Consider the following 11,762-nt stretch of genomic DNA (forward strand, 5'->3'; position numbering starts at 1 on the left):
CATCATCAACACAAGTATCAAAAAATAAACCAACACCAATATCCTCAGTGGGAGAATCATCTATAGGAGAATCACTAACTTCATTTGCAGTTTTAAGTTGATCTACCACGTCGTATTCATCGTCTAAAAATTCAATTTCATCATAACACCTTGTAAACCGAGAAAGTAAAACTGAAAACTTGTTATCCACTACATTATCATCACAATCCTCATCTGAAGAGTCCTCATCTTCATATACATCAAGAAATCTACACTCAACCATATTAGTGTCACAGAATTTGCCAAAGTCTTCGTTTTCATTGACCCTTACTAACCTTTATGGAAAAGGAACCTTTAGTGATGGTCTCAGGAAAGATACTTCTTTTTTCCCATATTCCCTTTGAGCTTGCAGAGGAGGTCCAACTTGTTTATCTAGTGTAAGCGTAATCAATCGTTGAGGAAAAAGTACTTGTGGCCTTTGGGAACTTCCTGGAGTAATAAAACTAAGTTTTTGAGATCTTCTATTGTTCTTCTCCTCAATTCTAAACAAATCTTTCTTCAGAAGTTTTTCATGATTCTTGTCACTTCTCAACTTAAAATTATTATCATTTACACTAGATCTTGTCTATGTAGGAGGAAGGTCTTCTTTGAACCATTTTGAAACTATGCTATTAATCTTTTCCTCCAAATGTTTGAACTCCTCATTCTGTGACGTGTGAATTTCAACATTCTTGGGTGGTTGAACTGCATTTTGTTTGATAGACTCTCTTGTATATATGACTTCTACTTCTTTAATTTCTGAGGGAGATTCCATCCAACTTTTGCTTGACCATTCATGAAGGTTCAATGCTACTTGATCAATCAATGTATATGCTTCGTCTACACTCTTGTCCATATAAGAACCTCCAGTTGATGAATCTAACAAACACTTATTTAAGAAAGAAATTCCCCTATAGAATATGTGCAGGGTCAGTCATTTTTCCAAACCATGATGAGGGCACTATCTTTGTAGACTCTTGAATCTATCTCATGCTTCAAATAATGATTCTCTATATGCCTGAGCAAAATTTATCATGCAATTCCTCATATAAATTGTACTACTTAGAGGGAAAAAATGATCTAGAAATTGCTTCTCCAATTGTTCCCAACTTGTGATGCTTTGAGGACGGAGAGAATATAACCAAGTCCTTGCTTTATCCTTGATACTAAAAGGAAATGCCATCAACCGAACTGCATCTGCTGACACTCCTTCACAATTCACCATATCACAAAGCTCTAGAAATGTCTCAAGGTGTAGATAAGGATTTTCTGATACTTCTCCTCCAAATTTGTGACCTTGTATCATGAAAATTAACTCTGGATCTAGTTGAAAATTTTCTGTTTCAATATGAGGTTGCACAATGGGAGATAAAAATCTTGTAGAAATGAGTGCAGAGAAATCTCTTAAGAACCTGCTTGGCATGTTAGTGCTCATGGTATCTAAAAAAACTATGAGAAAATAACAAAAATGGAAAATTAAAGACAAAAATAAAATGTTATATGAAAAGTAAGAAAGAAAATGCAGAATTTAAATTACAAGCAAGAAAGTGTAGATTTTTTTTAAATTATGGAAATATAAAAACAAAAACTATTCACAAGTCTAGATTAACTAAATTGCTAATCTACTAATGTTAATGCGAACAGTACCCGGCAACGGCGCCAAAAACTTGTTATGATTCCGTAAGTGCACGAATTCGTCGTCAGTAATATATAAGATTATCGAACCACAGGAACTGTTGATTAAGCACTAGAGATGTCGCAAAGTAAGTTATCTAGATGGTCGAAAGTTGGCTTTGACACTTGCAAACTAATGAGAGTGATTGAAAAGAGAAAGAGAAGGATGAGAGAATCGATCTTGGAGAGAATTGAGCCTTGGGGAATGGATTCTAGGATTTCGGTTTCCTTGTGGTGGAACCTGATGCATCATGTTCTATCTTTTACTCATTGTCAATCAACATACCTTCGTCGGAAGTTAAAGCTACTATCCTTAAGTACTAATCAGAGAAGATCCCTGTGAAATTCTGTTACGGTTAACCCCCGTCACTAGGGCGCCTCAGTAGATCACAAGAATACAAATCTAATCGGTAACATTAGGAATAGAGATAGAGGTTTGGTTTGGTCTCTTACTTCCTTGTGGAGAAGTTGCCTCTCCTTTCAAGGGAATATCCTAGATGTCCGTGAACGAGTTACCCCTGTCACTAGGGCACCTTGGGTATACGATCTAAGATCCTCTCTTTATGAAATTAGCAATTCCTACACAATCAATTAATATGACAAGGAAACAAGTCTCATGCATATCAAATAGAAACGAAGCAAGAGAAATCATCCAACGAGTAAAGGTACAAACATGAGTCTTACATCAAACCCTATCTAAAATTACTCCCTACATCCATAGAAAAGGAGATCTACTCCATTATGAGGGAAGAATAACCCCAAAACATAAAGTTGAGCATACTTACAACCCTTGATGTGAGAAGAAGGGGAAGAAGAAATGCTTGCCGAGGTCTTCGATGTCTTGGAGATGCCTCCTTGCTCTGGAGATGGACAGAACGTCAAGCGATGGTGGTGGATGAAGCTCTAGGGTTCCCCCGAAGGGGAAAACCCTTTCCCAATGAGAGGGACGAAGTCCCGAACCAAAGATCCCCCCATGAATAGGGTTCTTGATGTTGGTGCAGTAAGCATCCGACGATCGAACCTCAGTTTTGATAATGGCAAAGGAATTCAAAGTTAAGATTCCTTGTTATCTAACGTGGTTAAATAAGGTTCAGGAAAGTCCTAACTGCGGTTAGGCAGGGGAAAATGCTAAGGGGGGGTAACCTTAGGTCCTAGGGGGCGGTAACCCTTGGTGAAAGAAAATCCTAAGGGGGGGCAACCTTAGGTCCTAGGGGGCGGTAACCCTAGGTGGAGGAAAACACTAAGGGGCGGCAACCTTAGGTCCTAGGAGGCGGTAACCCTAGGTGGAGGAAAACCCTAAGGGGCGGCAACCTTAAGTCCTAGGGGGTGGTAACCCTAGGTGGAGAAAAACCCTAGGGGGCGGTAACCCTAGGTCCTAGGGGGTGGTAACCCTAGGCGGAAAGTCCAGTCGATCTGGAGGACCGGACTGGCATCAGGTAAATCTCCTGAGTGGAGTAGGTGAGGACACGTTCCCCGTAGAGGGAACAATAGGCGTCGGGTCGACCTAGGGTTTCCGGTTGGAAATCCGAAGTCAGACCCGGACAGTCCGGAGACTGTCATAAACATTCTTTATTATTCATACTGTTATTTTGTGCTAATTTTTGTTGCAGGATGTTGTTTGGGACTAACATGTCTTGCAGGTACAAAATAACGAAGATTTGTCTCGAATGAACAGTGTCTGAGGCGCCTCCATGGAGCTTGTAGGCGCCTCGGGTGCAAATGCTGACCTGGCTGTGAAGCCTCAATGGAGGCGCCTTGAAGGAGGTTTAAGGCGCCTTGGAAGGCGCCTTGAGCAGGGTATAAGGCGCCTTAAACAGATGAAGTTCGACCAATTCAAGTTTCATCCACGCGGAGGACTCGGCAGCATGGAGGCGCCTTGAACAGCCTTCACGGCGCCTTGAACACCCTTTATAAGGGGGTTTCGACCAGCACTTCAATCAATCAAGTTCTAGTCTTTCTTTCTTCAACTTGCTGCTAACAAAGTCATTCCGAAGTGCTGCTGCGACATTCCGACGACCCGGAGCTCCAATCTTCCTCTTTTTTAAGTTGTCGGTTCAAGTTTATTTCAATACTTTCATTGCAATTTGTAATTCCTATCGTGCTTATAGTTGTTGCCCACCAGAAGTGATCAAGGATCGTGGGCCTTCGAGTAGGAGTCGCCTTAGGCTCCGAACGAAGTAAATTCTCTGTGTTCTTCTGTTTGTGTTTCTTTGTTCTAATTCCGCTGCTTTAACTCGGATAGTTTCACGATTCCGATAAACGTACAAAATAGCCACGAGCGCTATTCACCCCCCTCTAGCGCGGTCTCGAACCAACAATTGGTATCAGAGCAGGGTCGCTTTGAACTGGTGCAACCACCATTCAAGCATTTTTCGTGGCTTTGTCGTTTGTATAGGTTTATAACCTTACGCCTTTCATTTTTTTCCCTCCAAAATTGTTTTCAAAAAATCCATTTTCATCTTTTCACCATTGATTGGAATTAGTGAAATATCGTGTTTTCAAAAATTTATAGTAATATTTTTTTATAATATTTTAATAATATTTTATTATTTTCTCTCGAAATTCCTGAATTACTATTTCTCTCCCGCACTACTAATTCAAGACCAAGTCTTGGAACAAGTTTTATTGTGTTTATTTTGCGAGATTCCTTCTAATGGCCTACATAGATGGGTACAACTCCACATGCCTACCACTGCTGTCTGACGAGAACTTCAGATACTGGAAAAACCAAGTGGAGCATCAATTAAAGACCGAAGCAGAAATATGGACCATAGTCCATAATGGATTCACTCTCCCCACCAAAGAAGGTGTACTCATCACCTGTGACAAGTGGGATGCACAAACAATAAGGATATTCTAGGCAAATGCAAAAGCAACTTACATTCTCCTATGCGGACTAACAAATTCAGATCTTGATCGAGTTGGAAAGTTCAACAATGCTAAGGAGCTTTAGGAGAAAGTGCTCAAGCTTTATGAGATCCCTTCAGAGTTAGAAGATCGAATAGAACCTGAGTCCGAATTTGAAAATGAATCCTCAGAGTCAACCTTCGAACCAGACTCAGAAGAATCAGAGCAAACCGATATCAGAGCACTAATGGCCAAAGACGAGATATCTGAATCTGAGTCAGAATTTGAGATGGCAACAGTCAAGGGGGAGGATCCTATCACGGATCTAAAAGGTAAAATTGTAAATTCAAATTATAAATCTCTCATAATCTGTTTTAAGTGTAGGGAGAGAGGGCACTATAGAAACGAATGCCCCACTCGTAAGACTCGACCGGCACAATCGGAGGAGAAGGAGAAAATGATCAGAAGAGGGAAGAAATACATCAAATGCTCCAAATGCAAACTAATGGGTCATTGCAAAAGACAATGCCCAGAAAGAAGACCCAAGAATCCAGAGGGAGAAATCAAGGTTAGTACATTTACATTATATGAAAATCCAGTTTTTGCAACACATGATCGCACTAGCTTAACTAATGCTGCTTGCTCTAGTATAGATTTCTCTTCAAAATTAGATATGCATGCTAATAATGTAATGAACAAAATTAATTCAAATAAAAATAAGAAATTAACTCTTAGAAAAGTAGAAATACAAAATAATATTTTAAAAGATAAAATTGATAAATTAGAGAAGATTGTTAATAATTTAGTCAAATCACGAAATCTATACTTGGGTTATAAATCTAAAGTAAAACTTAAACAGTACAAACCAAGTTATAATCAAGTACCTTTTATTTACTTAACTTAATAAAACGTAAATAAATAACATAGGAGGAGGCTCCAGAATAGCTGGCACCTCCGAAATTAATCCACCCGATAAGGGGTAAACAAGAGTATATTACCCGGCAGGGTAATTAAGGTTAGATTAAAATAGGTTAGGTTTAACTTAACCAACGGTACTGGTGAAGTTTCTAGATGATAGTACGTTAGGGAAGCTTGGGCATCGCATGTCACGCCCCAGGTAGTCCCTGTCCGAAGAAATTTCGGTAGCATCTCCCCTGTACGGCGGACAATATGAATCTCAGTATACATATATCTATGCCTCGGCCACACTCGGCCGGAACAATACAGTACAAATAAGAAACAAACCACGCAGTTTATATCAATATTCCACACAGCTCAACATATACTCAATCCTCGCAGTTTAATAAGGAAGAACGATATAAAACCAACAAAGATATACGTACACATCATACTCCACTACAACGAAGAAAACAAATCCACGAAGTAGTGTGAAAATCTGCAGCGGAAAACAAAAGCAGCAAACCCAAAGGTTCGACATAAAGTCCACAATACAAACCCACAATACCAGTATATAAGATGCAAAAGCAGAATAAATCCGACAAAGAAAATCCTCGCGCTAATGGGGCTAGCGACTGGAATATCTCCCGACGGCCTCAACCTGAAAAATAGTAACAACGGGGTGAGTTCAAAGAACTCAACAGGTAATCCAATAGATATGTACAGCAACATATAACCACCAGTAATAGCCTAAGGTACAGTCTCCTAAACCATGGGATCAAGAGTACAATTCTCTAACCATACAACCTACGGTATAGTCTCCTAACAGAATAACAGATATGCATAGCTGAAATAAACTGTAGTAACCAGCAATAGGCATAAAGTACAGTCTATAGCAAGAATAATAAGAAAATGCATAACTGAAATAAACTGTACTCACCTGCGAGGCTTGTGCAACTGACTGTAAACATACACAGATAAAGATAGTCAGAGCAAAAGCATATAACCTGTATGCATGTCAATCATATGCAATCACCAAAATGCATCAATCATAATTAATGCAATCTGTGCATATGATGCAAATGACATGGTCACCTCATGGGTAGGGCTGTGACACCGTGCACTCTGCCGTCACTACCCCTGAAGAGTGACCGAGTGGACGGGATGCACCGGAGTACACCTATCCTCCAACCTCACTATAGGAGGGAGCGCCATGCTCTCATCTCCCGGTACACAATGACGGGGAGGGACCCCGGTGTGCTACCACGCTGCCTATCACACTACCCATGAGTGGAGCCTCCAGCGGAGCACCACCGAGCAACCTACACACCCTATGTGCTGTGCCACTACCCATGCAGTGGTCACGTGGTGCGCAGGTCAATGTAGCCGGCCGACGAGCTCAACAATAATGGAGTCGTCAATCGCCCAGCATGCAATCATGCGATATGGTGCATGCGGCTACAATATATCATACCTGAACATATCCTCCATATGTGTAGATGCCAAACAGACAAACACATATATAACGATGATAATAAACAGCATAAATCCAAAGACATCACATATAACAATGATGTAAGTATCATGAATCCAAGAGCATGTATCACACATGTAAAGCAACTAATCCAGTAGAGTAGAGCACTATAGATATGCATCTCTATGATCATATATACACATGGCAAGAGATATAATACCCAATCCTGAAGTAAAGCAACTAGCAGATGAAACATGTGATAGGTATCAACTAGCTAAAACCAGGGAAGAAATGATCTACTATCTACCACTAGTAAATATATATAAGCTACACATATCATAAGACATTATCAAAAGATAAGTCAAAGGGTACCCGCCTCAAATAGAAGGTACAATCCCAAATCCGAAGTCAACGTCGAGACGCCTGTCTCGAATCAGAATCCTGTGTCAACAAACAATATATATATTTTATTTAGCTAAATCCAAATGAATAGCTAAGTAAAATCCCTAATATCAAATTAGGGCAAAACCCTAATCACATAACCACAACTTACCTAACTAAACCTAATGGTCGATTAGGGTTAGTTACCTATTCCCTAACCACCAATTTGATTAGAAATCCAAACTTAGATTAGATCCAATAGTTAATTAGGGTTAATTGCTTAACCCTAATTATTCCATTAGATTAAATCTACGTAAATAAATCTAATCATAATCAACAACTAGTAATCCAAATACTCCTAATTCATATCATAAACCTAAATTAACTAACCTACAGCAAGATCAAAAACCATACCTCAATTCCACAGCTACTGTGGCTATTGGGATAAGAGGATTGTTGCTGCCGAGACCAAGCAATTTCTGGAATCAAGAACAAGAAACCTAGCCACACCTATTGATCCACAGCCCTCAATTTCACCGCAATGATCACAATTCCAGCCTCACAGCAACAGACCCTCACTTCACTGATCACCAAACCTCACCTGGAAATCAATCCCGTGATCTAAATCAGCCACAAAGAAGAGGATCAAAATCATCTAGCACCAAAAGATCCAAAGGGCAAAGCTCCGGCGATGGATCTAAGGCATGGATTGAAACAAGAACGCAACAGAAGGTTCGATTGCTTACCTTTGAAGCCCTAATCGCCCCTTTCACGCCGGCGGTCGGGTGGCACGGCTCGATCCAGATCCGGCCATTGAAGAGGTGGATCGCACTATGAGCAGCGCGAGGAGAGAAGAACGGAGGTCGATCGGTTGGGTGTCGGCGAATCTTGCTCCTCACCGTGCCCTAGCCACCTCGCCGTTGACGCTCAGCCGCAGAACTCACCGGATCAGGACCCCCGATCGGATCCAGCTCCTCGGCACCGTCGAGCTCCGATGATGAGTCTCCTTCGGCCTCGGCGCCGAGTGATCCGCGAGAGAGGGAGAGCACAGAGACGGAAGGGAGATCGGGGAAGTAAGGAGAGGAGGAAGACTCGGGTGATCGGCGTCGGGTTTGGGGAAAACGGCACTTGGGAAGGGAATTTAAAGAAAAGAAAATGATTTATAATTAAAAACATTTCCTCACTTAAATGGGTATCCCAAATAGGCCTTATCCGTACCCGGAATTGATCTCCTCAAAACTCGTCGTACGAGCTCCGAAAAATCCCCAGAAAATTTCTAAAAATTCCGGAAAAATTCTATAAGGCTATTTCCCAAATAACCTTATTTATTTAAATTTTTCCGAGATCTCACATCCTCCCCTACTAATAAAAATTTGGTCCCCAAATTTCGCTATAACTAACAGCAAACACTAAAATATAACCAAACAGTATAAATGCTGAAAGGAACTCTAACCCACATACCTCAAGTAAAAAGATGGGGGTATCGAGCTCGGATCGTATCCTCCAGCTCCCACGTAGCCTCCTCGTCAGAATGATGCTGCCATCCGACTTTAACCAGTCGGACAGTCTTGTTCCGCAGCTGACGCTCTCTACGGTCCAGAATCCGTACCGGAACCTCCTCGTAAGTAACATCAGGCTGAATAGGAACAGATATATCTGACAGAACATGTGCCGGATCGGATACGTATCTCCTCAGCATAGATACATGGAATACATCATGAATGCCAGCTAGAGATGGTGGTAGCGCCAGACGGTAAGCTACTGCTCCGATCCTCTCCAAGATCTGGAATGGTCCAATATATCGGGGAGCTAGCTTACCTCGGAGACCAAATCTCTTCACCCCTTTCGTGGGTGAAACTCTAAGAAATACGTGATCACCAATGGAGAACTCCAGGGGTCTCCGTCTCTGATCAGCATAACTCTTCTGACGGTCCTGAGCCTCTGACATCCTCCGTTTGATAGTACGAACTAACTCTACATCCTGCTGAGCTCTCTGAGGTCCTATCAGCTGGGCCTCCCCAACCTCTTCCCAGAGGATGGGTGTCCGACAAGGTCTACCATACAACGCCTCAAACGGTGACATCTGGATAGCCGAATGATAGCTGTTGTTGTAGGCGAACTCCACTAATGGCAGGTGGTCCTCCCAACTACCTCCGAAATCCATAACGCAAGACCTCAGTAAATCCTCCAAAGTCTGAATGGTCCGCTCTGACTGCCCATCTGTCTGCGGATGGAATGCCGTACTGAAACGAAGCTGTGTGCCCAAGGCCTGCTGCAGACTCTGCCAGAATCGAGACGTGAACTGTGGGTCTCTATCTGATATGATGCTCAAAGGAACACCATGTAATCTAATAATCTCACGACAGTATAACTCTGCTAATCGATCCAGAGAATCAGTCTTCCGGATCGCTAAAAAGTGTGCGGATTTGGTTAATCGATCAACGATTACCCAAATCGCATCATGGCCTCGTCGAGTCCTAGGCAGTCCTACCACAAAATCCATAGTAATGTGCTCCCACTTCCACTCGGGAATAGGGATCCTCTGAAGTAATCCAGCAGGTCTCTGGTGCTCAGCCTTCACCTGCTGACAGACAAGACATCTGGCTACAAACTCCGCGATGTCTTTCTTCATACCGTTCCACCAATAGGAACGCCTCAAATCACGATACATACGGGTCCCACCTGGGTGGATAGCAAATCTAGAACGATGAGCCTCCTGAAGTAACTCCTCCATGACCGGGTGAGACTGAGGTACACATAATCTGCCTCGGAAATAAACAATCCCCTCATCGTCTCGTGTAAACTCAGTCTGCTGTCCGAAAGCTATCTGGCTGCTAATGAACTGTAAATGCTGATCTCCGGCCTGGGCCCCTCGAATCCTCATCCTAATCGACGACTGAGCCACCATGGTAACAAGAATACCCTGCTCTGTCCGTCCCTGCTCCTCAAGGCCCAACTCGGTCAAGTCCGTGACTAAAACTGTGACAAGCTAAAGTCCCTCTGGACTTCCTGCTCAGTGCATCAACAACCACATTAGCTTTACCCTGATGGTAGCTAATAGTACAATCATAATCCTTCAGGAACTCCATCCATCTCCTCTGTCGGAGATTGAGTTCCTTCTGGGTGAAAATATATTTGAGACTCTTATGATCAGTAAGAATCTCAAAAGTAATACCATAAAGATGATGTCGCCAAATCTTCAAAGCAAAGATAATAGCGGCTAGCTCTAAATCATGTACTGGGTAGTTCTTCTCATGCTCCTTCAACTGACGAGAAGCATAGGAGACTACCCTACCGTGCTGCATCAAAACAGCGCCCAAGCCCTCAAGAGATGCGTCTGTATAAAGTACGAATCCGTCATCACCGGAAGGTAAAACCAAAGCGGCCGATACTAATCTCCGCTCACGGAAGTCGGTCTCACAAGCCTCGACCACGTGAACTTCACGCCTTTCCTAGTCGGACGTGTCAACGGCATAGCAATGCTGGAGAAACCCTCAACGAATCGTCGGTAATATCCACCAAGCCCAAGAAACTACGGATCTCCTGGATGACTTCGGCAGCTAGTGATAGCCTGGATCTTCTGAGGATCCACAGAAATACCTCGGCTAGACACCACGTGTCCTAGAAAACCAACTGAGGGAAGCCAAAACGCACACTTGCTGAACTTCGCATACAGATGATGTCGTCGAAGAGTCTCCGAGACTATGCGAAGATGCTGCGCGTGCTCCTCCTCGGAACGCGAATAGATCAATATATCATCGATAAACACAATAACAAACTGATCTAGGTACTCCAGAAAGATACGGTTCATCAGATCCATAAATACTGCAGGAGCATTGGTAAGCCCAAATGGCATTACCAAAAACTCGTAATGTCCGTATCTGGTGCGGAAAGCTGTCTTCTGAATATCAGAATCTCTAACTCTCAGCTGATGATATCCAGACCGCAGATCAATCTTAGAATACACTGATGTATCTCTGAGCTGATCAAATAAATCCTCAATCCGTGGCAAGGGGTACTTATTTCTGATAGTCACTGCATTCAGCTGCCTATAATCGATGCACAACCTCAGAGTACCATCCTTCTTCTTGACGAATAGTACTGGAGACCCCCACGGAGATACACTAGGGCGAATAAATCCCCTATCTAATAACTCCTGGAGTTGGACCTTTAGTTCGTCCAACTCTTTCGGTGCCATACGATACGGAGCTTTCGATGCTGGTGCAGTCCCTGGAATCAGCTCAATAGCAAACTCCACTTGCCTTCGAGGAGGCAAACCTGGAAGCTCGTCCGGAAATACGTCTGGATACTCCCGGACCACTGGAACGTCTGAGAGCTGAGGGCTACTGCTGTCGTCAGTATTAATCAACGATAATAGAAATCCCTGACATCCATGTGATAGCAGTTTCTGCGCCTGTATCGCAGAAATGGTCGATATCCCATCGTCTCTGATGCCAGTGAAATCCCAAGA

General features: G+C 42.7%; 1 non-coding gene across 1 annotated transcript; it reads left to right on the forward strand.

The window, feature by feature from the left end:
• The first annotated feature begins 962 nt into the window (after positions 1 to 962).
• Positions 963 to 1,068, forward strand: LOC122013144. Its single transcript, XR_006120482.1, has one exon. It is a non-coding gene; the product is annotated as a small nucleolar RNA R71 (small nucleolar RNA).
• Positions 1,069 to 11,762: the final 10,694 nt, after the last annotated feature.

This window comes from Zingiber officinale, chromosome 8A (assembly GCF_018446385.1).
Source record: "Zingiber officinale cultivar Zhangliang chromosome 8A, Zo_v1.1, whole genome shotgun sequence".
Classification (NCBI taxonomy): Eukaryota; Viridiplantae; Streptophyta; class Magnoliopsida; order Zingiberales; family Zingiberaceae; genus Zingiber; species Zingiber officinale.